The 24571-nt window shown below is 42.7% G+C and overlaps 1 long non-coding RNA gene across 1 annotated transcript; it reads right to left on the bottom strand.

Annotated features, from left to right (window-relative positions):
• Positions 1-1154: 1154 nt before the first annotated feature.
• LOC115479340 lies at positions 1155-14172 on the bottom strand. Its single transcript, XR_003943658.1, has 3 exons — positions 14021-14172; positions 13314-13461; positions 1155-1818 (listed from the first exon to the last, which is right to left on the bottom strand). It is a non-coding gene; the product is annotated as an uncharacterized LOC115479340 (long non-coding RNA).
• Positions 14173-24571: the final 10399 nt, after the last annotated feature.

The following is a 24571-nucleotide window of genomic DNA, read 5'->3' as shown; positions in this document are numbered from 1 at the left end:
ATCATAATGTACTGCAGCTTAGTAACCCTTACTAGCCCAAATCTCTAGATATCTGATTTCTTGGAAAGATATTAGTAAATTGAATGTACACTCTCATCTGTGCTGATATTAATATGAAAAGGGTTAATTAATAAACACGCTTGTGCCTCTGTTTTCTAGAGCTTTTGTGCTGGAGAAGACAGATTGTTAAGAACAGTCCTGAACTATTTATTAACATTGTGGTGGCATAGTGCATTATTTCCCCCAACCATTGGTAACATACTCCTGATGCAACCCTATATTGGGGTGAAACATGGCCATGTCAGATTGTTATTTTTAATTTGCCTCCAAGTGTTAGTACAAATAATCTTTTTCTCTGTAGTTTGTGGTGTTGGTTTGCTGTAGTTTTTTGTGTAGAACTTTACAATTGGGTCAATATGTTTGGCTTGAATTTAGCAGTTTTAGTGTCTGTGTCTTTATAAAACAGGCTAACAGTCTGCTTGACCGTTCAAACCTGAGCAATTTCATAATGCATAAAAATAGGCACTGTGTTTTCAGAGATAGCGTAATTAGAAAAGGTACAGAGAAGGACAATGAAAATGATAGAGGATGGGATGGCTTCCGTATGAAGAAAGGCTAAAGCAGCTAGGGCTCTTCAGCTTAGAGAAGAAACAGCTGAGAGGAGATATGATAATGGTCTATAAAATACTGAATGGAGTGGAACAGGTAGATGTAACTTGCTTGGTTGCTTTTTCCAAAAATACTAAGACTAGGGGGCATGCAATGAAGCTAATAAGTAGTAGATTTTTTATAAAACAGAATATTTTTTTACTCAACATGTAATTAAGTTCTGGAATTTGTAGCCAGAGAATATGGTAAAAGCAATTAGCTTAGCAGAGTTTTGGAAATTATCCAAACCTTTTTTAAAAGAAAAGTTCATAAGCCATTGTTAAGATGGACTTGGGAAAAACCACTGCTTATTTCTAAGATAAGCAACATAAAATCTGGAAACATGATACTGGACTTGATGAACTTTCAGTCTGTCCCAATATGGCAACGCTTATGTTCTTATGAGAGAGATTTCAAATATAATAAACATTCCATTTTAATCAAGAATAATCTCCAAGCTGTTTTTATGGAACTGGGTGTACTTTAATAATAAATACAGAACTATAGAGTTATTGATTCTCATCACACGTGAAGACAGGTTTCATATCACCCCCATCCCTGCTCTGGCTCACACACAAACATGAACTTTTTTTCCTCATGTGATTTAAGCACTGTCATGTAAAGTATAATGCTTTTTTTTTATATGCATTTGTTAATATAATAGATTTCTCACCATTATAGGGGTATCTGGTAGTCTTATGGAATTCAAGGAGAGACCGTTAATTTAAGAATCCATTAACTACAAAAAGGTATTGCAAGAGCAATACACAATAACTATTCTGTGTTAGGAAAAAACTTTGTTAAAATATTTGCACTGACTGCTAGTTCAGACTGAATTTTTACTTTCCTCTGCAACATTACTGAACTAAGTTGCAATTCTGAGCTAATAGAAGTACAGCATCTGACCAGAAAGCACTGGTAGCTGCTGGATATCATTAATTTTACTTTGTGTTGTCGCTGTGGTCTAACAGACTGTGGGCAACAAAATGACTGTCTGTATGCAAAGTATCGCACCTTTTGCAAGTCACAATTTCACAGTTGGGGCACATCTTCCTTGAATGTGATTGTCTCAGTGAGCACTTTTCTTCTCTCGGTGATTTGCTTTTCATGGAGCTGCTTCTCTGTAATTGATTTTTCTTTTCTTCGGCACTCTGGTCCCTCCTCTTGAGACTATAACAAAATAATTAGGATATGAGAAGTATGTAATTTAGTTTTTCATGGAGGCTGTTTAAATTTTGAAATCAATTGTCCCTGTTGAACTTCTGACTGAGGCATGTGCTCACACAGCAGCTACCAGGTAATAAAACACAAGCTTATGGCCTGTCTTAATTAGCTATTCTAGTATGCATTTCATATTGGGTGCTATTTGTTTTTCACCATGCCAAAGACTGACTGGAACTGAAGATTCCAGTGCCAGATATCACAATGTTGTACAGCCTTAGTCACATTCTCTAAAATTGTATTTTTACTCTGATGGCAAGCAGAATTATCACACATGGGTGATATTGTAAAAATTCCTGAACTTTCTGACCCATTCTACTGTGCATGAGCAGTTCATGATGCTGAGGCAGAATCTGAGAATTTGGGGGTTACTCTGATCATGAAGTTAACAGATCTCCCTTCAGATCCCTCTCTGCCACTGGAAAGACCACTTCCTGCCATTTATTTTAATTAATGAGAGTGATTGAGGAAGCAGAACCCTGAGCCTATTTACAAGATGTTATCAATTTTCTTGATTTCCTCTAAAAGAAATCATAGTAGTGTCCATCCAGGATAGACTGAAGAGTTTTACCTCTAGTTATACCTGTTCTCAACAGGAAGGTAGAGCCCATGCATCCTGTTTTATGAAGCTTCCAGATTTGGGAAATAGCCAGATGCTCCATCAGTCTGTTGTAGCTAATCCTGCTCTTAAGAAGGCCAAGAGGTTGAGGAATCACTCATCCATACCCCTTGAGAAGGGTCCTCGTTCCACTTACCTTATTGTGAGAAAGGTTTACCAGAATGCTATGCTTACATCCTGTATAGCGTCTGAACAATTTTTCATGGGCCAATGTAAGGATGCCATTTGACAAAAGGTCAAGGATTTATCCCATTGTGTCATTCAAGAGGTGAGTTCATTGCACTGGTGGACAAGGGTAAAGACTTTTAAGGTTGACGGATCTTGTTTTTAAGATGGTATTAAGGGCATCTGCCACTGGAACTGGTTTTTGTAGACTCTGGCTTAGGACCTAGACATAAGATTGGATGAACAGGAAAAGTTTTCTGACTTGTCCTCAAAAGAAGAAATCCTATTTGGGAATATGATCAAAGGAACAGTGGATCAAATAAATGACTACTGTTTTACAAACCCTTTCTGCAGCCAGTTCTAACTTGACCTCTTCATTAACGAGAAGGTTATTGAGTGTGGTATTGAGGAGGCATTTCTATCCAGCAAAAAAGCATCATCTTCCCCCTTCTCTCTCTCTCTCTCTCTCTCTCTCTCTCTCTCTCTAGTAGGGTTTTCACTTCCCCCACACAGCAGAGAACCCTACATCCAGCTCCCCACTCAAAACCCAGCGTAAGATTTTGACTGGATCTACGATTGCATTGGTAAAATTGAAGTACAAGATAACCTCCCTACAGGGATAGACTAAGGTTTTATACAAACTGTTGGTCTAGGCCAGTTAGGTTCTTAGTAGATACAGAATTCATCTATTGAAAATACTGCCAAATACTACCAAGAGTCTCTTCTATATGTCTCAGGATATGAAAACTTTGTCGCTCTTCCTATGCCCAATGTTGATATCCTGTTATAGGTAAGCATTGTGAGGACTTGTATCCTGATACGGGTAAGCAATTTTCTTTTTCATCTGAATATAAACTTAAACCTTTTCAACTGTAAATGGCTGAGATGTAGTTATCAGTGTGGGCTACTAATTGGGTTTCTGCCAGGTACTTGTGACCTGGATCGGCCACTGTTAGAAGAAGAGTAGTGGGCTAGATGGACCATTGGTCTGACCCAGTATTGCTATTATGGCTACCAGCAAGATATACTATTTTACCATTAACTTGTGCTATTTTAAACACAGGTCCCATTTTATGCAATGAGAGCAAGTTAATAATAACTGTGGTTAACAGTAAAATAATGAATTATAGCGATAGCCTGCACTGATAACTTCCCCCCTCTAAATGTGTTAAAGATGCTTACCCACTGCTAGCTTTAGATATATTTTTGAATAAGTATGGTACAGTAGGAGGAAGTAGTTGAAAACAGGCTGCATTACCAAAAGAAACAGCTAGGAGGCAAGAAGAACAAAAACACTCAAGAGGTTTGTTCTTGGAAGAATTATGCACACAAAAAAATAAAAATTCTGCAAACTTTATTTATAAAACCAATCCACTGTCTTAGAATAAGGATTACTAGATCAACACAGAAGTGATCAAAGATATATAGCAGGTGCTTCTATAAATGTGCATCTAGAAATAGGTGCCTGGTAGGAGACTGCTAAAGGAGCAGAGGTGCCTACTTTTCTTTATATAATGCTAGCATAACAGGTTGTATATTCAAATATAGTTAGGGCATGAGCACTTACACCAGCCATAGATCTGCAATAAGTGCTTACATTGAAATACTAGAAATATGCACATACCCACATCTGAATCCTGACCATCCTCCACCCAGATTCCAACTGTGTGTCTGCCTACCTGTAAAATATGAACTATAGAAGGTATTTGCATATTTACAAAATAGCACCTAGGCAGAATTGTGGCATTTACATCTGTATGTCATTATTCTGGTGATTTACATGCATAATTAGCATGTAAATCTTAGTGTATACTTTATAGAATTATTCCCATAATGTTTAATTTTGTGCAGACTTTGCTCCTCTCCTGCAGATTGATTTAGCCCTTACTCCTTCAACTCTTTTCTGCAACTCTTCCCTCCCCCATATGCCTCCCTTAGGCTCAGCCCTCCCCAGTTCAGTTGTCTCTAGCTCTCCTCAACCTTGGGTTTAATCCTTCATCCCCTGAACTCAATCCCCCAAGCTCAGTGTTTCCTAAGTCTGGTCCTGGAGTACCCCTTGCCAGTCAGGTTTTCAGGATATGTGCAATGAACATGCATGAAAGATTTGCATATAATGGAGGCAGTGTATGTAAATCGAGTTATTTTGACATCACCGGTCAGCAGGCAGAGGAGTTAAACTTAAATTGGGGGGGGGGGGGGCAGGGTTGGTCCTTGAAACAATGTTAAGTGAAACTTGCCATGTCGGACTGTTTGCCCCTGAGCTGACAAATTTGATAAACCTAAGTTTATATATTCAAACATTTAAATTTTATATAAAAGTAACATTGGAAGAAGTTTTTGTATAAAACGTATAAAGAGACTGATGACGTGTGGAGTGCATGATTCTTGAAGCTGTAACAAAGTTTCTCTTTTAGCTCCAAGTTTCACTACTGAGGTCTGTTTACTTCCTAGTTTTGACCTTGAAATATAAAGATTGACTTGGACTCTGGTGTATAATTAAGACATTTGCAAATCGAGTTCATGCATATTCATTGTTGATATCCTGAAAACCTGACTGGCAAGGGGTATTCTAGGACTGGACTTGAGAAACATTGCCCTAGCTCACTTGTTAGTGACTTCAGCTCTTTCCCTGTCTCCAGCAAGATCTCTTCCATTTCCAAATTGCTTGCTACCTCCACTATTAACCCACTATTCTCTTTGGGCCTGTGAAAATCAAACTCAGATGGTAGCAGCCTGTCTTCCAGCCTGCATGGATAACTGCTGATCTCGCCTATGCCCTATGCCTTCTGCTGGTCGCCACACTGCAACCTGCAGAGCAAATGCAGATTTCTACGTGGAAGGAGAAATCTGCATTGTGCACTTCAATAGAATTTCGTCTGAATTATTCATTTTCCAGTCCAGAAGGGCAAGAATGAAGAATCTTTAGACAGTGATGAGAGTAAGAATAAAAGGGGAACAATATGCAGGAGTAATTTTGTTCTGTATTAACATTAGGAGAAGAGTGTCAGTCCTACAGTGCCTGTTAGGTCATATTAAGGTAGGTACTACAGTTAAAAGTAGACAAGGCAATGGGATTTAATAGGATACTTTCTAGGATGCTGAAGGCACTGATACAGCTCTGTTCAATTTATCAATGTAACTGGAGAAGGTTCCAGTAGATTGAAAAGCAGATGAATTCTCCAGAAAGATAGTGACAGAAGAAGGCATCATTAGTGGACAGAGGAATAGACATGCCCATGAAAGAAATTAATAGAAAAGATAGAATACTATAGTACTGTACTCTAGATCCACTGAGCTGCCGGAGCTTAGGCAGCACAGTTTTGGTAAGGGAAGGTCTTAACCAATTAAATTTGTTGGTAATCTCAAATAGTTCAGTCTAGTAGATCAGAGATTGCAAACATGTGATCTATCTAGAGTTCAGTAACGTCTTTGAAGTTTCCATACAAAAGCTAGTATGAGTTGGAGCAAAAATTATAAAATGATTGGAAAGTTGGTTAAATACAAGGATGTAGAGAGTAGTGTTTAATACTATCTATTCCGGTGAAGGTGAGGTGGACAGTGGGATGCCTCATGAATCGAAGCTATACCTGGTGCTGTTTGCTGTCTTTATAACTGATACTGTGGAAGAACTAGAGTAGGGAATATGCATTCACTGAAAATTAAACAAGTTCTGAAATGTCCTGTTTCATTTCACTGTTTTAAACAAAATGGAAAAAAAAATTGTAAAGATTTGGGCACCATCCTCATTCCATTAAAAAAAATCAAATGTTAACTAAACATGCTCGGAAGCAAATGTGGGCACTAGAGGCCATTAGCACTGGATTAGCACTCGCATTTTTCCTCCCGTGGGATGTTCGGAGTTGGCAAACATGTGAAACAATGAGCTCACTGTCTCTGAGCACTAATTGCATGCAAATGCATGATAAAAAGGGTCATCCCTATTCCTCAATCCTCAGCAGGCAGCGTACCAAACAAGAGTGGGGCTTGACTTCTGTATAAGGGAGTTTCCCTTATAGGGAAGTTAAGCCCCGACCAGTGCATCACCATTTTGAGGCAGCGCCTGTAGGAGAAGGGAGGGAGTGTTAGTCCTCCTAAGGTACGAGGGAGTTGGGGGTGGGTAAAATGAGACTACCAGGGCTAACCTTTGGGGGGGGGGGGAGTTCAGGTTGGCATGGTTAGCACCTGGCAAGGGTGTTAAGTATTTACATGGGATGTTATGTGTTTGGTAGGGAGAGGGATCTGGGTGTCCACTGGACTTCCAGGCCCTTGTGTTTGGGGTGGAGGTCCACCAGATCACCCTTAAGTTTGACAGGTCCAAACATTTCTCCTGTGGGAGAAAAGCCTGGACCTGTGAAACCTCTTCTATGAGAGGATTATACTTGGGCTTTTGAGCACATGCCCAGGCATAATCCTCCCACTTTACTTTCTCATGCTCAAAGTTAATAGCATGCATATCATTTACATACTACTACTACTTATTTCTATGGCGCTACTAGACGTACACAGCACTGTACACTTGAGCATGAAGAGACAGTCCTTGCTCGGCAGAGTTTACAATCTAATCAAGACAGACAAACAGGACAAATAAGGGATTAGCTTTGAGCATATGGAAGTTATTTTTGGGAGCTGTTCCATACAGCGCTGGAGTTTTGAGCATCAGGGCCTAAGTGCAATAGGAAAACCATTTTGGATGCACTTGGGGCAAGGCAATGCCTTTACAAAGGGATATTTTTACAAAGCTGCAATAAGCACTAGCTTATGCTTACTGAGGTGACCTGTGGTAATTTTGCAATCTGTGTGTGCAAACCACATGCTAAAAAAATATTTTTTTTTCACAGAGGGGACATGTCTACACTCAGTGCATCTGCATTACTGCACACTAACTGATTAGCACAGGATTAGTGAGCGAGCCCTTACCATCACCTATTTTTTTAGTGCTCACATGCTAATGGCAACATTAGCCGATGGCCATCCAGACAAAGAAAAATCAGCCATTTTCCGGCTGCACTAAAAATAACTTTGGCATGCAGGAAAGACCCACATGAGAGAATGTTAAGGCCGCTCTTTACCTATTTAGCTCTGTCTACCTTTCCCCAAGCTTAAAAGAAAATTTCCAAGCAAATAACCAGTGAATTTCTGTCCTTCAAAGTCCTCTCATAGAATCTCCTTTGGGACCTGGCCTCCCCACCACCACCACCACCACGAAGGCAACACCTCTGATATGTACATTTTTTTAAAAAGCAGGTCTTGTTGCATATTAATATATCCAAAACTGATCAAATGGGTAAAGGGTCTTGGGTGGGTTTGAGAGCTGAACAGAATGTAGTTATATGTCCAGTATGTGTGGCTAGAGTGTTTCAAAATTTCAGGGTGAAGGTTGGTTTATATTGACTGATCTAAACTGATTTGTGCCCTGTGATGTGTTATCAATTTGCAGATATGCTTAAGCAAATCCTTGTGTAAATCAAATTTTGTTTCTGAATATTATGGTACTTGTTCCTTTAGAATTGGAGCAGCTTTGTTTGTAGCAGAACATGTGAAGTCTTCTTGTGTGATTGAAAAGATTGGGAGATGGTGTTCTGCTGTGTAGAAGTTATGTGCAAAAGCAATGTTGTCTTCTAATTATGGTAATATTTTTCTTGTAGCTCTACTCAAGGCACCAAAGATAAGAGACTGTGGTATGGATATGTGGATACTGTAATTTGGACATATAAGCATGCTTAGGAGTCCATTTGGGGGCTGATTCTGTTTAATATTTTTGTGAATAATCTTGCCAGAGGATTAGAAAGAAAAGAATGCTTTCTGATGAATGACACAAACCTTGTCAATAATGTGGACATGCTGTAGGTAGTGGAAAGCATGAAAAATTAGAAGCATGGGGAGAATGTTTGACTGTTAAGCTTTAATGTGAAGAAGTGTAGAGTGATAGATTTGGAGGTTCAGAAACCCAAAGGAGCTGAATGCAATAGGAGGTGAGAGGCTGATTTACACGGACCAGGAAAGGGACCTCGTGGTGACTGTTTTTCCACCTTGAGATCCTCCAGCACTATATGATAAAAGAACAAGGCCAGAAGGATACTTGGCTGCATAGATTGGTGCAGAAAAATGGATGTGATAATGCCCCTGTATGTCATTGGTGAGACCGCACTCGGAGCAGGGGCGTATCTGCGTGGGGCCACAGGGGCCTGGGCCCCCGCAGATTTCGCCCGGGCCCCCCTCCCCGCCGTCAACCCTCCCCCGCTGCTTACTTTTGCTGGCGCCGAGGTCCGACCCGCAATCTCCGTTTTTCGTCTTCCTCCGTGGCCATGCTTCCAGGAAGTAATGCTGCAGTGCTGATTCGTTGAATCCAGTTCGGCGTCTGACGTCAGACGTCGAACTGGATTCAACGAATCAGCACTGCAGCGTTACTTCCTGGAAGCATGGCCACGGAGGAAGACGAAAACGGAGATTGCGGGTCGGACCTCGGCGCCAGCAAAAGTAAGCAGCGGGGGAGGGTTGACGGCGGGGAGGGGGTGGAGAGAGGCAGAGGCGGCGGCGCGCCGGGGGGGAGGGAGGCAAAAATGTGCCCCCCCTCTCTGGCTGTGGCCCCCCCTACCGCCGGATTCCAGATACGCCCCTGACTCGGAGTACTGTGTCCAGTTTTGGTTACTGTATCTTGCAAAGACTCAAAGTAGTTCAGAGGAAAGTGATCAAAATGGTATTAGGTCTCTGCCAGAAGATGTATAAGAGACTTGGAGACTTGAAGACCTGCATACAGTATGTATAAATGGAAGAGAGCAGGCATAGGGGAGATATAATAGACATTTAAAATACTTGATATAAATGAGCAAACAAATGTTTTCAGTTTACAGAAATAGTGGATATGAAATGAAGCTGCAAAGGAGGAAACTGAAAAGCATTTTCAGGAAATACTTATTCATGGAGAGCATGTTGGATGGCTTTAATGCCCTTTTGAAGGAGTGACCAATAGAAAAGTGCTCAGTGTGTCACACACACCTACCTAGCACATTGCAGCTGCCATGGCAGGGGAAATAAAACAGTAACCCCAAACACCCACAGTAGGAAATCAAAACTCATGTCCCCTACATTCAGGGCACACATAACCCCTATACCAAGCACATATCTGACAAAGGAATGTTCAAGGAGGAAAGTACACTGCCCACAGAGGGCCGTCACAGCATTAGTTGCCCCCCAAATGGATGGTTTGTCATGTACCCTAACCCACACTCATTGATATACCATTGTTCACTCCTCAAGGCCCAATCTGGGGGCCCTTTAAATCACCACAGTTTGGGGAATCCCTGTACTGATCACCTAGGAGCCAGTCACCGGTGATCTCTCCTTGGTCTACCCTATGGTAGATGCCTGAATGCTGGAGAATGTAGGCATCATGGGTGGAGCCTGGGTAGCGGGCATACACATCCACAAGCTCCCCCGGGCATCACACATGACCTGCATGTTCTTTGAGTGATATAGGTAGGTATTCCTGTAGGTACCCTCATGTGCCTGGGGGGAGGGGTCTGAGTGTGATGTCTGTGCAATCAACACTTATGAGTAAGGGGAAGCAGTCTATGGCATAGAACTGAGCCATGTTGTTATGGAGTGCCTGGGTGGTAGTGTGGAAGATAATATAGCCTGAGGTGTGGGTGAGGAATGCATCAAGGAACTGGGCAAGTCAGTTGGAAATGGGCTGGTTGAGGCCTGCATTGACTGCTAGCACTGACTGGAAAGTGTCGGTGGCCAGAAAGGCAATGACCTTCAGGTGGACTGGCATATTCCTGCATGTCCTGGACTGGAAGAAGGGTGTTAGCTGTTCACAGAGTGCTGTATGGCAGCCCTGTCAAAGTGGAACCCAGTAAGGTATTCCTGGTCAGTGAGGTCCAGGAAGCGGGTGAAGGGCCTGAAGACTCTGTGATAGCAATTTCTCCTTCAAGGCTTCCCTTCCAAACTCTCATCTACCTCCAGCAAGGCATGAGCCACCAAAGCATTCAACACATCCAAGATTAATTTGCCAATGTCCCACCACCTCAGGTGCAACCCACTGACCCCAGAAACACCACTGTGCATACCTCCACCTACTGCACCTCGAGAGACCGAGCACCAGCATCCAGTTGTGAGAGACACAACAGCTGTCCAAAACATTTCCTCTCCCACCACCAGTAAATAGTCCTCACACAAACAGCGGCAGCACTAAGCACTCACTCTTCCACCACCAGTACACATAACTGCAATACGGAGCACAGTGACAAACTGGGAGTGGACAAAAAGAGGAATAATGAGAGACCAAGGAGAAGCAGGTAGGGAGGTATAATAGAAGGTTTGGGAATAGTGAGAGTTTGGAGAGGGAAGGGGGCAAGGTACAGAGGAAGGGATGGGTGTGACTGGGGGGTTAGCAGGTCTGAGCAAAGGAGTTGAGATAAGACAGAGGAGGCAGAGTGGGAAATGAGGATCAAAAGGTTCAGACTGGGGCAAACACACAAAGGTAACAAAGCACTCAGTAACTCTCTGTCACAAAAGACCACTTCCACCTTTCCAGCAAAATAAAAAATGGGTCTAAAGACAGATTTAACCTTACTCTAGACACTTTTATAGCAGGTTTAATTCTGTCATTTTTCTTTCCACCTCCGGGAAGTTGTTTTGCTATCCTGTATCGGCAATAAGCGTTCACACCACCCATGTCATGCCGACAAAATGCTCCCTCTGGAAACATGTTCTTTCCAGCAGCTAGCAGACTTGGGCATTTTTTTGTTTGATTGTTTTTTGTTTGATTATATACTTTAGATGTTTTTCTGAGAGAAATTTGTATATCTGCCTGTTATGCCATTTTTTTGAAGGTTTTCCTTTTTTGAAAATGAGCCCCTTTATGAACTCAGTGTTAATGCTCCAATTTTAATACATTTTGATAGATCCCTTAAAATGTCAATATATGTACAGTGGTGGAAATAAGTATTTGATCCCTTGCTGATTTTGTAAGTTTGCCCACTGACAAAGACATGAGCAGCCCATAATTGAAGGGTAGGTTATTGGTAACAGTGAGAGATAGCACATCACAAATTAAATCCGGAAAATCACATTGTGGAAAGTATATGAATTTATTTGCATTCTGCAGAGGGAAATAAGTATTTAATCCCTCTGGCAAACAAGACCTAATACTTGGTGGCAAAACCCTTGTTGGCAAGCACAGCGGTCAGACGTCTTCTGTAGTTGATGATGAGGTTTGCACACATGTCAGGAGGAATTTTGGTCCACTCCTCTTTGCAGATCATCTCTAAATCATTAAGAGTTCTGGGCTGTCGCTTGGCAACTCGCAGCTTCAGCTCCCTCCATAAGTTTTCAATGGGATTAAGGTCTGGTGACTGGCTAGGCCACTCCATGACCCTAATGTGCTTCTTCCTGAGCCACTCCTTTGTTGCCTTGGCTGTATGTTTTGGGTCATTGTTGTGCTGGAAGACCCAGCCACGACCCATTTTTAAGGCCCTGGCAGAGGGAAGGAGGTTGTCACTCAGAATTGTACGGTACATGGCCCCATCCATTCTCCCATTGATGCGGTGAAGTAGTCCTGTGCCCTTAGCAGAGAAACACCCCCAAAACATAACATTTCCACCTCCATGCTTGACAGTGGGGATGGTGTTCTTTGGGTCATAGGCAGCATTTCTCTTCCTCCAAACACGGTGAGTTGAGTTCATGCCAAAGATCTCAATTTTTGTCTCATCTGACCACAGCACCTTCTCCCAATCACTCTCGGCATCATCCAGGTGTTCACTGGCAAACTTCAGACGGGCCGTCACATGTGCCTTCCGGAGCAGGGGGACCTTGCGGGCACTGCAGGATTGCAATCCGTTATGTCGTAATGTGTTACCAATGGTTTTCGTGGTGACAGTGGTCCCAGCTGCCTTGAGATCATTGACAAGTTCCCCCCTTGTAGTTGTAGGCTGATTTCTAACCTTCCTCATGATCAAGGATACCCCACGAGGTGAGATTTTGCGTGGAGCCCCAGATCTTTGTCGATTGACAGTCATTTTGTACTTCTTCCATTTTCTTACTATGGCACCAACAGTTGTCTCCTTCTCGCCCAGCGTCTTACTGATGGTTTTGTAGCCCATTCCAGCCTTGTGCAGGTGTATGATCTTGTCCCTGACATCCTTAGACAGCTCCTTGCTCTTGGCCATTTTGTAGAGGTTAGAGTCTGACTGATTCACTGAGTCTGTGGACAGGTGTCTTTCATACAGGTGACCATTGCCGACAGCTGTCTGTCATGCAGGTAACGAGTTGATTTGGAGCATCTACCTGGTCTGTAGGGGCCAGATCTCTTACTGGTTGGTGGGGGATCAAATACTTATTTCCCTCTGCAGAATGCAAATAAATTCATATACTTTCCACAATGTGATTTTCCGGATTTAATTTGTGATGTGCTATCTCTCACTGTTACCAATAACCTACCCTTCAATTATGGGCTGCTCATGTCTTTGTCAGTGGGCAAACTTACAAAATCAGCAAGGGATCAAATACTTATTTCCACCACTGTATACCAGCCTCAAGCTGATATTATTACTGGGTTAGAGAAGACATTTTAACAGAAAAATGCATAGACATTGCTGACATAGGCTGCAGTACTGCATGGTAACTGATTTGTGTACACAAAATTCATGGCAATACATACTTTGTGGTCTTCAAAGATCCGTTAAAGAAATTCAGCACAGAAAATCTCTTTAGTAGCTGGCGTTCTCTTTTTCTTTTGGCAAGTTTTGCATCCTTGATGTGCCCATCTTCTATTTCTCTGGTTTTTTTCTTTCTCCAGCTCATGTTACCTACCAAAATATGAAACCTATACAGGTTAGCAAATAAATAAAAAAAATCATACTTTGGCAAGAAGACACAAATAGCTGCATTTATGAAGGCTGTAGCTAAATTGAAATATACAGTTCCTAAGAAAATTCTTACATGGAAGAAATACTGAATCTGTGGGTCAGATTATCCAGTTCAGATAGTTCTACTGAATGTCACATCCTTCATCACACATACATTGCTGGATCAAAGACGGTTTCATAAATGCAAACTTAAAATCAGCCCTGAATGTTTAGTCTAACTTGTTTTCCAGCGTGCATCTCTGAAGCACTGCAAAAAACTTAAATCAGTCTGACCAACTAAAAATCAAAATAAAAGGGAATGCTGACACTTCTTTATTCTAATTACTTGTCCAAAAATATACATATATTGCTTTCTTTAAAAAGAATTGACACTGTGAAATCCTGAGAAAGTTTGGAGAAAATTCAAAACACATTTCAGGCTAAAAGAATATAAGATGTGCCACTCCAGATTTAAAGGTAAAGAGTATTTAAAAGGAAAAAAAAAAAACCTTCTACTAACCTTTCGGCTCCCTGAATTATGCAGAAACTGTAACAGGAGAGATGGATGCTAGAATGGTCGTCCTTCTATACTGTAGGCACAACTTTTGACTTGTAATAACAGTTTAGTTGTAGAAATCTTATTTACTTACACTAAGTCAGCTGCACAATGCATTCTTAAAAATAAAGCTTCTCTGATAAAATCAAGAGCGGTGCACTATCCATGGTCTGCAATGTGCTGCCAAATGGCTTTATAAGAAGACAGCAGCGATCAGTAGACTAAGATTTTATTCATGATATAACTACATAAAAATGATATCTTTGTTCACTTGCTGTAGCATTTGGTTCATCATCATTTCCGTATTGTGCTGCTTTTTCTCAAAGTAATTGTCCCTTTGACTTTACTAATTGAATCAGTCTTTCCAAGTCTACATTTTGATATTTACTAATTCTATTTACTTTTGGTTGATTGACTCTAATAGTTATTCTCAGTTGCTTGAAACGACTGGCAAACAGTGCTGGGTGCAAGTTGGTCATTTATTACCTTTCATAAAGTTTCCTGATAAAATTATTCTTGAAACAAACAATTCTGAATTAGCGAATTTTACTTTGAACAAACTGCATTAATGTGACTGTATTGCGATCAGTCCTTTGCTTTCACTGTTAAATATAAATACACTAGTAAAACAGGCCCGTTTCCTGTGTGCAGCCCGTCAGACGCACGCACACAAACAGATTGCAACTTGATCAGATCATTCGTCCACGCCGCGCAGCCGAGAAGAGGACTTTGGCTGGCAGGGGTTGGGGTCCCCCGCCAGCACAGGTACATGGCGGGGGAGGATTGGAGGTGGGAAAGGGGGCTCGAGAGGGTCGTGGCAGGGGGGTCCAGGGGTCAGGAACTCGGAGGGGGGGTCTGGAAATCGGAGGGAGGGGGTATGGAAATCGGAGGGAGGGAGGGATTCTTCTGACGTGGCATTACCATGGGCGGAGCGATTACGAAGCCTACGAACACTTCAGGGCTTCACGGCTTCACTTCCAAGCTGCCACGGAGTCAGCTTCAGAACGTTGGAGGTGCGAATTATTATATTAGATATGAGTACTGCATTCTGCTGTTATTACAACTGCATTCATATGAATTTCTTGCAGAACCATAAATGGCACCAGTTCCAACTGTTTGTGGTCTGACCAATAAGGGGGGAATTCAATAAATGGTGCCAAAAGTTAGGTGCTGGAATGATCCTCACTAAGCTAATATTCTGTAAAGGGTGTTCTGCACAGAGAGCCTTTTACAGAATACTAGCCTAGCGTGTGTTCCATGCCTAACTTTGGACATGAACACTTATGCCTGCCAGAGGCTGGTGTAAATACTGGTGCCCAACTGATGGCGGTTAGGCATGCAAATCCATGTATTCTATAACATCGCCCTAAATTCTGGGAAAGCCCCTGGCCCTCTCATTCCCCCTTTGGAGCTGTGCACTATGAAATTTAGGTGACCATATTCTAGATAGGACATAGGGCAGATCTACATGTAACTCCTAATTACTGCTAATTAAGTGCTTGTTAACTCCAGTAATTGATTGCTAGCACCTAATTAGTTTTATGTGAATCTGGGATCTGTGCCCAAATTTAGGTGACCTATACAGAGGGTAAGTGGGGCCCTTGCTATTTGCAGAATTTGAGTACCATAGAATGCGATGCTAGCTGAGAGCAGGGGCGTCGCTGCTATGGGGCCACAGGGGCCAGGGCCCCCGTAGATTTGGCCCTGGACCCCCCTACCATTGACCCCCCCTCCCGCTGGCTTGCTGTCGCCTACCTGGGCTGGCGGGGACCCCATCCCCTGCCAGCTGAAGTCTTCTTCCTTCCTTTCAGGTTTCTGAGTCTGATGTCCTGCACGTTGTACGTCAGACTCAGAAACCTGAAAGGAAGGAAGAAGACTTTGGCTGGCGGGGGATGGAGTCCCCACCAGCCCAGGTAGGTGATAGCGAGCAGGAGGGTCGAGTCGGCGATGATGGTGATGGCGGCGACGGTGCCGAAGGAGGTGGCAGCACTGGGGGGAGGGCTAAAATTTGCCCCCTCACCTCGGCTCTGGCCCCCCCTAACCGCTGAAGGTCAGATACACCCGTGGCTGAGAGGATAGTGCAATTGGATAATCATTGCCTTGCTAGCTGAAGGAAATGTAACTAAGAGGGGAATAATGGTTTTAGTTGAGTATCCCTAGGTGCTATCAAAGGAGGAGCTGAAGTATCACCGAGTTAACTCGGTGATACTTATCTATTAACTCTGTTAACTCGGTGATACTTCAGCTCCTCAAGTGTTTTTTTGAGGGAGAACTCTCTTGAATCCATTTCTGCCAAGCTCAAGAAGATGCACAAAGCTCATGAGAGGTTGTGTCCAAGGTACTAGCCTACTTCCTGAACCAAGGGAAAACTTTTGGGATTAAAGTCTTTTGCCTCTTTTCTGCTTCCCAGATGCAGGCTGAGAGCTCAACAACCAGATGTATCAAGTGTATTTGGAGCATTTGGTCCAAAAGTACCAAATCAGTTTTAGGGTAGAAGAAGTTAGAGGCCAAGTGATTAAGGGAACATTAGTCTTCTGAGAATCTGGGTTCTGGGAACTAGCCTAGTCCGTGGCCAAAGGAAAAATGGGTTTCAGGTTTTGCCTTGCCAACAAGTTGAAGGTGGTTCCTTCATTCAGTCACAGGGGAACAGGATTTGCCAGTGCCCTGAGTGAACTGAAGCCCCTAAGACCACAGGATTTGCTATGGGAGAGAGGCCTGTAGCTTCAGTATGCTCCTAAAGGAGTTGGTGCTTAACTACAAGAGAGAAGTGGGGAGATCTACCAACTGGGAATTTCCCCTAAGTTCAAAGAACTATTTGTGATGTTTTGCAGGCTGAATTCTGGAGAGAGGGAGAGGAGAGATTTGTGAAGAGGCTATGCAGTTACGCATAGACTATACTAGGAGTTCTTGTTTTATTGTGATAGCCCCAACCCTCTGGAATTATCTATGGTTATTCATCCAGAGGCCCTTTACTAAACTGATGTAAAATTTGCAGTTACCGTGGTTTAATGTGGGATTTTACAGTGCAGTAGCTGCACATTTAACTTGGCAGCTATTGTATTATTTTTTATTGCAGGTCATATGTTAACATTTGGATTAACATATGCGGTACCTACTGTTGGTTAACATGGAAGCACTTGGTGCCTCCTATTTAGAGGGCATTAATGGTCCTGCGTTAGCTTTGCATTAGGCAGTTAGTGCATGATACATGAAACACATTGAGGGCCAGATTCTATATATGACATCTAAAATGTAGGTGTATTGGAATAATGCACATAGTGCTATTCTATAAACTGCATCTACAGTAAGACATGGTTAGTGCCTAGGCCAGGGGAATGCACGTACATTTAGGCGTGGCCATATACGCCACTGAAAGCCTGTATAAATGCCAGCGCCAAAATGTACATGCATTCCCCCGAATTCTATAACACACATAAATTTGATGGTCACCACATGCCTACACTCCTCCCATAGCCATGCCCCCTTTTCAGCTCTGCACATTGGAATTTATGTACCCCTCTTTTTAGAATATGCCTAAAAATTGTATGTAAATTCCAATTATTTCCAATTAGTGATAATTGGTTGTTATTGGCCAATTAAGACTATTTGGATTTTTGCTCAATTGAGTAGCACATGTAAATTGGTCATGCAGTCAATTAATGTGCACTACTCACTGTGCCCTATATAGAATCCGGCCCTAACTGTCAAACACCTTCCATGCTTACTCTCTGCTCATGGCACACACACACACACACACTGCCTAGTTTACCGCATTCTAACTGTGAAAATGCATCAAATTACATTTAACAAGGTTCTGCGATAGCAGTTAACACAGCATAAACTGGGTGTTAAGTGCTGGAAACCTATTATTTTGGCCAAACTTTCCTGAATTAGCTTATGTTTAAGTATTGGGTATTGCCACTATGCAGTTTCTAGCCATATGTCTTGTCTTGTATAGTCAGTCTCTCTATATCTTTGTTTGTGTGTGTGTGTGTGTGTGTATATATATATATATATCCCTCCTAATATATTAATGAGTTTTGTTATAAAGAAAATTAATAAATATTGTTGTTTGGATTTTTAACATTTGGTTTGGTTCCACTTTTTTGGATATAGCCTGGTTTTTATTCCCACTTCTTTTATTTTCATTATTTATCCCGTGGGATCTACTGAGTTCTCCACGTATGTGGATTCTCTTTATATTGTAGCGGTGTACCTTTAGGTACAGTAGATTTTTATCTGTTCCTGGAGGGCTCACAATAACATACAGTGGAGTTAAGGTGGGATTTGTACCTGGGTCCTGTTTTTTAAAGTCCATTGCACTGACTACTAGGCTGCCCCTCTCCTGTACAGATAAGTCTGTGTGGCTGTTTGTACAAATGATTCCAGTCAGATGTTTTTGTGACTGCTTTTTAAGCGTTCATATTATGGACATTTCATTTTGGAAAATGGCTGTTCAATGTGGACATTTTCAGTGCATGAATGTCCTCACTTATTTTTGAACAGGAAATCTTGATATTTTCCTTTTCAAAAATAGCTGAGACAGACATTTTTAGAAATGTTATGAGCAGGACATCCCAATTCTGACTTGGACGTTCTTCCTAAAGTTTCCCTCTATATGTCACCTTCAGAAGTATAGCTATGTTCAGTTTTAGTGGCCATGCTTTAATGTACAGTAGCAAAGATTGACCAGTGTTAGCAGAACAGCTAACCCCAACAGTTACCATAGAGGTTTTGCAGCTACTGTGGATAAACTTCCAGTTAACATGTTAACTGGAGTGGAGGCGTGGCCTAGTGGTTAGAGTGGTGGACTTTGGTCCTGGGGAACTGAGTTCGATTCCCACTTCAGGCACAGGCAGCTCCTTGTGACTCTGGGTAAGTCACTTAATCTTCCATTGCCCCAGGTACAAATAAGTACCTGTATACAATATGTAAGCCGCATTGAACCTGCCATGAGTGGGAAAAACGCGAGGTACAAGTGTAACAAAAAAAAACCTGCAAGACCTCCAATGCAGCATATTAAATAGAGGCCTTGCTATATTAAATCTATTTATTTCAATGGTATAATAATTTAACAAATAAGTTTGTCTTAAAAAAGAATATTTTCTGTGAAATAGTTATGACTTTATTATTTTATCTGTGAGCAAGGCATTCTGTGTTGAGCGGCATACCAAGTGCCATCACTTGCTGAGCTATTATTTATACCATCATCTTAAAGCAAGATTTTGCTTTGACCCCCATGACACAGGCATATGTTGATGCCGAAACACAGCTGTGTCAGGTTCTTCCAATGTTATTAATGCTGGCAATAAAGAATCATCTGATTCCTATATGCGATTATTGATTCCACGTTTTCTTCTATCTGTGGTTTGTTCCATCTGTGAAGGATTTTTCTTCTTCCTTTTTTTCCTTCTTTTTTTTGACTTGTGCATTATTTACAGGTAGTTGACATTAAGTTGTTTCTGACAGACTGTTTTTGAATGTAAATTCTTTTATCCTGTGTTATTTCAGCTGTTTGTTTTTATTGGTGATGTGAATGCACTTTTATTTTGCCATGTTATGAGCTAATAGTTCATATTATTTGTTTATATATTTATGTTCTGCTAAACTTAATTTCTGTTAGTGCTGTGGTTATAGATTCTTTTGAATCCAGTTTTTATTTATATTATTTACTAAGCTGGTGTGGGGAAACTACTTACAGGCTTATTTTCGGAAGAGAAGGGTGTCCATCTTTTGACACAAACACATATCGGGAGATGGGTGCCCTTCTCCCAGGGTCGCCCAAATCGACATAATCAAAAGCTGATTTTGGGCATCCTCAACTGCTTTCTGTCGTGGGTATGGCCAAAGTTCACAGAGGCATGTCAGAATCATAGCGAAGGCGGGACTGGGGCTTGCTTAACACATGGGCGTCCTCGGCCGATAATGGAAAAAAGAAGGGCATCCCTGATGAACACTTGGCCGACTTTACTTGGTCCTTTTTTTTTTAATGACCAAGCCACAAAAATGTACCCTAAATGACCAGATGACCACTAGAGGGAATTGGGGATGACCTCCCCTTACTCCCCCAGTGGTTACTAACCCCCTCCCACCCTAAACATTTTTTAAAATATTTTTCCAGTCTCTATGCCAGCCTCAAATATCATACCCAGCTCCATGACAGCAGTATGCAGGTCCCTGGAGCCATAGGAGCCAACTTTTCAAAATTATTGGGGGTGCTAAGCCCAGTGGAAATGACCCCTCCCTGGACACATACAAGGAATTTTCTCAATATTGGGGGTGCTCAAGCACCCACAGCACCCACAGAGTCGGCTCCAATGCCTGGAGCAGTTTTAGTGGGTGCAGTGCACTTCAGGCAGGCAGACCCAGGCACATCCCCCCTACCTGTAATACTTGTGGTGGTAAATGTGAGCCCTCCAAAACCCACCACAAACCCACTGTACCCACATGTAGGTGCCCCCCTTCATCCCTAAGGGCTATGGTAGTGGTGTACAGTTGTGGGGAGTGGGTTTTGGGGGGGGGCTCAGCACACAAGGTAAGGGAGCTATGCACCTGGGAGCTTTTTCTGAAGTCCACTTCAGTGCCCCCTAGGGCCAGTTGGTGTCCTGGCATGTGAGGGGGACCAGTGCACTACGAATGCTGGTTCCTCCCATGACCAAATGGCTTGCATTTGGTCATTTCTGAGATGGACGTCTTCGGTTTCCATTATAACCAAAAATGGGGGGGGGGGGTGACCATCTCTAACGTCGAGCTAAATGTTGAAATTTGGGCGCCCCCGACCGTATTATCGAAACAAAAGATGGCCGCCCATCTTGTTTCGATAATACGGGTTTCCCCACCCCTTCATGGGGACATCCTGCGAGGACATCCTCAGGAAAACTTGAGTGCCACATTCGATTATGCCCCTCTTACTGTTCACTCAGTTTACCATGTTTTTCCCAGGCTACCTGCAGGAGTTTCTATCCTTGTTTAACTGTGTGCCAACATGTCCTATAATCAGAAACGAAGGGTTATCATACACTGAAGACAATGACCTAGTTTATAAATGGGTATCTAACTAAGAGGTAATAGAAATATTACTTTTGAAAATAAAATTATATGAATTTTTGTAGAAGAAATTTATAAAAAACCTGTATCATACCAATAGAACTATGTTTGTATTTGATTTTCAACAAATATAGGGGTCCTTTTACTAAGCTGCGGTAAAAATAGGGCTTAGCACATACTTACACAGGTCTTTGCTGCATGCTAAGGCCATTTTTGTTTTACTGTGGCTGTAAAAAGAACCCTAATTTTCTAGTTTTTTCCATTCATGTTGATACACTAATGTTGCCATTAGCCCAGGACCATTTTTAAAAATTACTGCAGGAGCACTTGCTGCCTACTATTTTGTAGGCAGTAAGGGCTTCTGCATTATTTGTGCACTAACCAGTTGCATGCATTAATGTAGGGGTAAGCGCAGGAACACCTACTCTCAGCCCCTGACATGCCCCTCAAAAAATGTTATCTCACACACACTTTAAAACTACCACATGACACTGGAGCATGCCCCACAATAGTCCATTTTCCTGCATTAGGCAGGTATTAATGCCTAACACAGCTTAATAAAAGGGTCCCAAAGGAAATAGTTGGGGGCCTGTTTACTGTGTGAAGTGTTTAATGCTGGTTTTAGCATGTATTAACTGTTTTTGATCTCCATATAAACTGATAACTGCTGCCTTAGACATCTAACAGAGAAATGTTTATTAAGGTAGGAACTATGCCTTGCAATAGCTGCAAAGTAACTTTCCTTAAGTGCCAAAAATTCTCCCTAAATTTACTACACAGATCTTGCATTTTGCACACCTTACAGTTGGCCAACACTCTGACTTAATTTAGTAAAATGGGGGCCTTGATTAGAATTGCTAAAGCTGAAGCTGCACTGCAGATTTCAAACGTGTGTTCACTCAACCTTTGTTGGACGTGCTTCCCAATGTCCCCTCCTTTGTAAACGACATGGAGATCACAGCAATGCTTTGTTGCAAAACTCATATATATGAGACCCCACTGTTCATCAGAGGGTGTGTCGCCATCAGCTGTTGTGGTTTTAGTGACACTGGATGGTAAACAGGTCCCTATTCTTATCTCAGTCAAGAAAATTACATAATCCATACCCATTCAGTGTATAGCCCTAGTCTATATATAAATGTAAATATTTCTATTAGGCATTGGAACTTGTACTCTAATAATTGTATTTTTATATTTCTCTTTCTTATTTGCGAAGTATCGCATGCTCAGTAAGCCCTGCTCCTTCAGACATCGGTAACGGTTCATTAATTGCCTATCATGCTAGGGTCTAGCTTACAGCACAGTTAGAAAGCCATCTTTACTGCCTGCAGATAGAATAGCAGCAGACTACAGAACAGTAAACACTCTCTTGCCGAAATCAAAAAATGTGAGTACTTTTGAGAGTGAAAGGTTAACCTTGAACTTTGTCGTGGGGCTTAAATTTTCGAGTTATTTCTGAGATGCAACGAGTCTGTGGACAAGCTGCGCAGCTTCCAACGCTGTCCATCTCTTGTGGTGCTGAAGTTGGCTATTCTGTTGGGGACTGTTAACGCTCCGGTTTACTATGCAGCCCTAGCGGCTGTCCATTGAATTGGGCGTGTTGGCACTAGCGCTGCTTGGTAATATTCCTTTAGCTATTGTGAGTTATTTAATTTTTTCGCGGGGAGGGGGGATGTGCACGTAATAGTAAAACAGAGAGTTCATTTTACTTTGGACCTGTCTGCACGATGATCAGCGATCCGCAGGTTATCGCCATAGGATTAGCATGTCTTATTTTACTATTAAACTGCTAATCCAATGAAAATGTTTCTTAGATTTCCTAGTTAGTGTTTATTTTTACAGAATAAGCAAACTACTTACTCTCAGAATTTCTGCTAACATTAATATACCACCGTAGTATAGTAGTATTATAATTGCTCAGACAATATAATCTATATGAATGTGGCACCCATGCTTGATTGGATTTCTTAATAGCTTATGTACCTAACATAAGATGAAACAATCATAGGATAAAAAACGTATAACATGGACCATAATTGTTGATTTTTGATCATTTGATTTCGGTTATGTTACCTCATTATTTACATTGGAAAATGTTGTCTAGGTCTACATAATTATATGTAGAACTTCTAATTACCCAGAAAGATAACTTTTGCAATTGGTTGCACCTCAAGAGGCAAGATTTCAGAAAAGGAAAACAGTATTATGAATCTTGTACAATAGGAATCCAAAGTCTTAATTTAGTCCCTATTGTTATTAATATACCATTTCATTTGTTGTGTATGAAAGTTTCTCCGAGGACAAGCAGGCTGCTTGTTCTCACTGATGGGTGACGTCCACGGCAGCCCCTCCAATCGGAAACTTCACTAGCAAAGTCCTTTGCTAGCCCTCGCGCGCCCGCGCGCACCGCGCATGCGCGGCCGTCTTCCCGCCCGAAACCGGCTCGAGCCGGCCAGTCTTCTTTTGTCCGCACTCGGTACGGTCGTGTTTTCGCCGTGTCGAGCCCCGGAAAGTCGACCTCGCGCGTCCAATTTGTTTTGAACGTGTTTTTTTCCTTCGGGAAAGCTTTGTCCTAGTCGGGAAGTGCTCCGGAAACCCCCCGCCGGGTTTCGTGTAAATCCTCCCCGTACTTCCAGCTTTTTTGCCCCGGTAAGTTTTCTTTCGTCGTCGGGGTAGGCCTCTTTTCGGCCTCGGTCGAGATTTTTCTCCCTCTAAATTTGGTGCTTCAAATTTCGCCATTTCGGCTTTTGATTTCGCCGGCGTGATTTTTCCGCCCATGACATCGAAGCCTTCCAGCGGCTTCAAGAAGTGCACCCAGTGCGCCCGGGTTATCTCGCTCACTGATCGACACTCGTCGTGTCTTCAGTGTCTGGGGGCCGAGCACCGCCCTCAGAACTGCAGTCTGTGTTCCCTGCTTCAAAGGCGGACTCAGGTAGCGAGACTAGCCCAGTGGAACGTGTTGTTCTCGGGCTCTTCGTCGGCATCGGCACCGGGATCTTCGAGTGCATCGACGTCGTCAGCGTCCAGACCATCTTCCTCGGCCGCCCCTGCATCGAGTGCATCGAGGCATCGGGCCTCTGCATCGGCGCCGAGACATCGGATAGCTGCATCGACGTCGGTGGTACCAGGACCTCGTCTGCTGATGTCGTCGGACGGTGGTGCATCGGGTGGAGTGCAGGTGAGGGCTGTCCATTCCCCTGCTGGTGGCGGTGAGCCCTCGGGTGGGTCTCCGCCTACCCTGAGGGCTCCTGCGGTACAGCCCCCCCGAGATCGACCTTCTTCAGTCTCGGCCCCGAGGAAGCGACGGATGGATTCGACGTCCTCCTCGTCGGTGCCGGGGAGCTCCGGTGACATGCTTCGGAAGAAATCGAAGAAGCATCGACACCGGTCTCCTCCCCGTGTCGGCACCGAGAGCTCTGGGTCGCCGAGGGATTCGGCACCCAGCAGGCATCGGCACCGAGAGGACCG

This window comes from Microcaecilia unicolor, chromosome 10 (genome assembly GCF_901765095.1).
Source record: "Microcaecilia unicolor chromosome 10, aMicUni1.1, whole genome shotgun sequence".
Classification (NCBI taxonomy): domain Eukaryota; kingdom Metazoa; phylum Chordata; class Amphibia; order Gymnophiona; family Siphonopidae; genus Microcaecilia; species Microcaecilia unicolor.
Note: the sequence above shows the minus strand (reverse complement) of the source record. Positions and strands in the feature narration are given on the sequence as shown.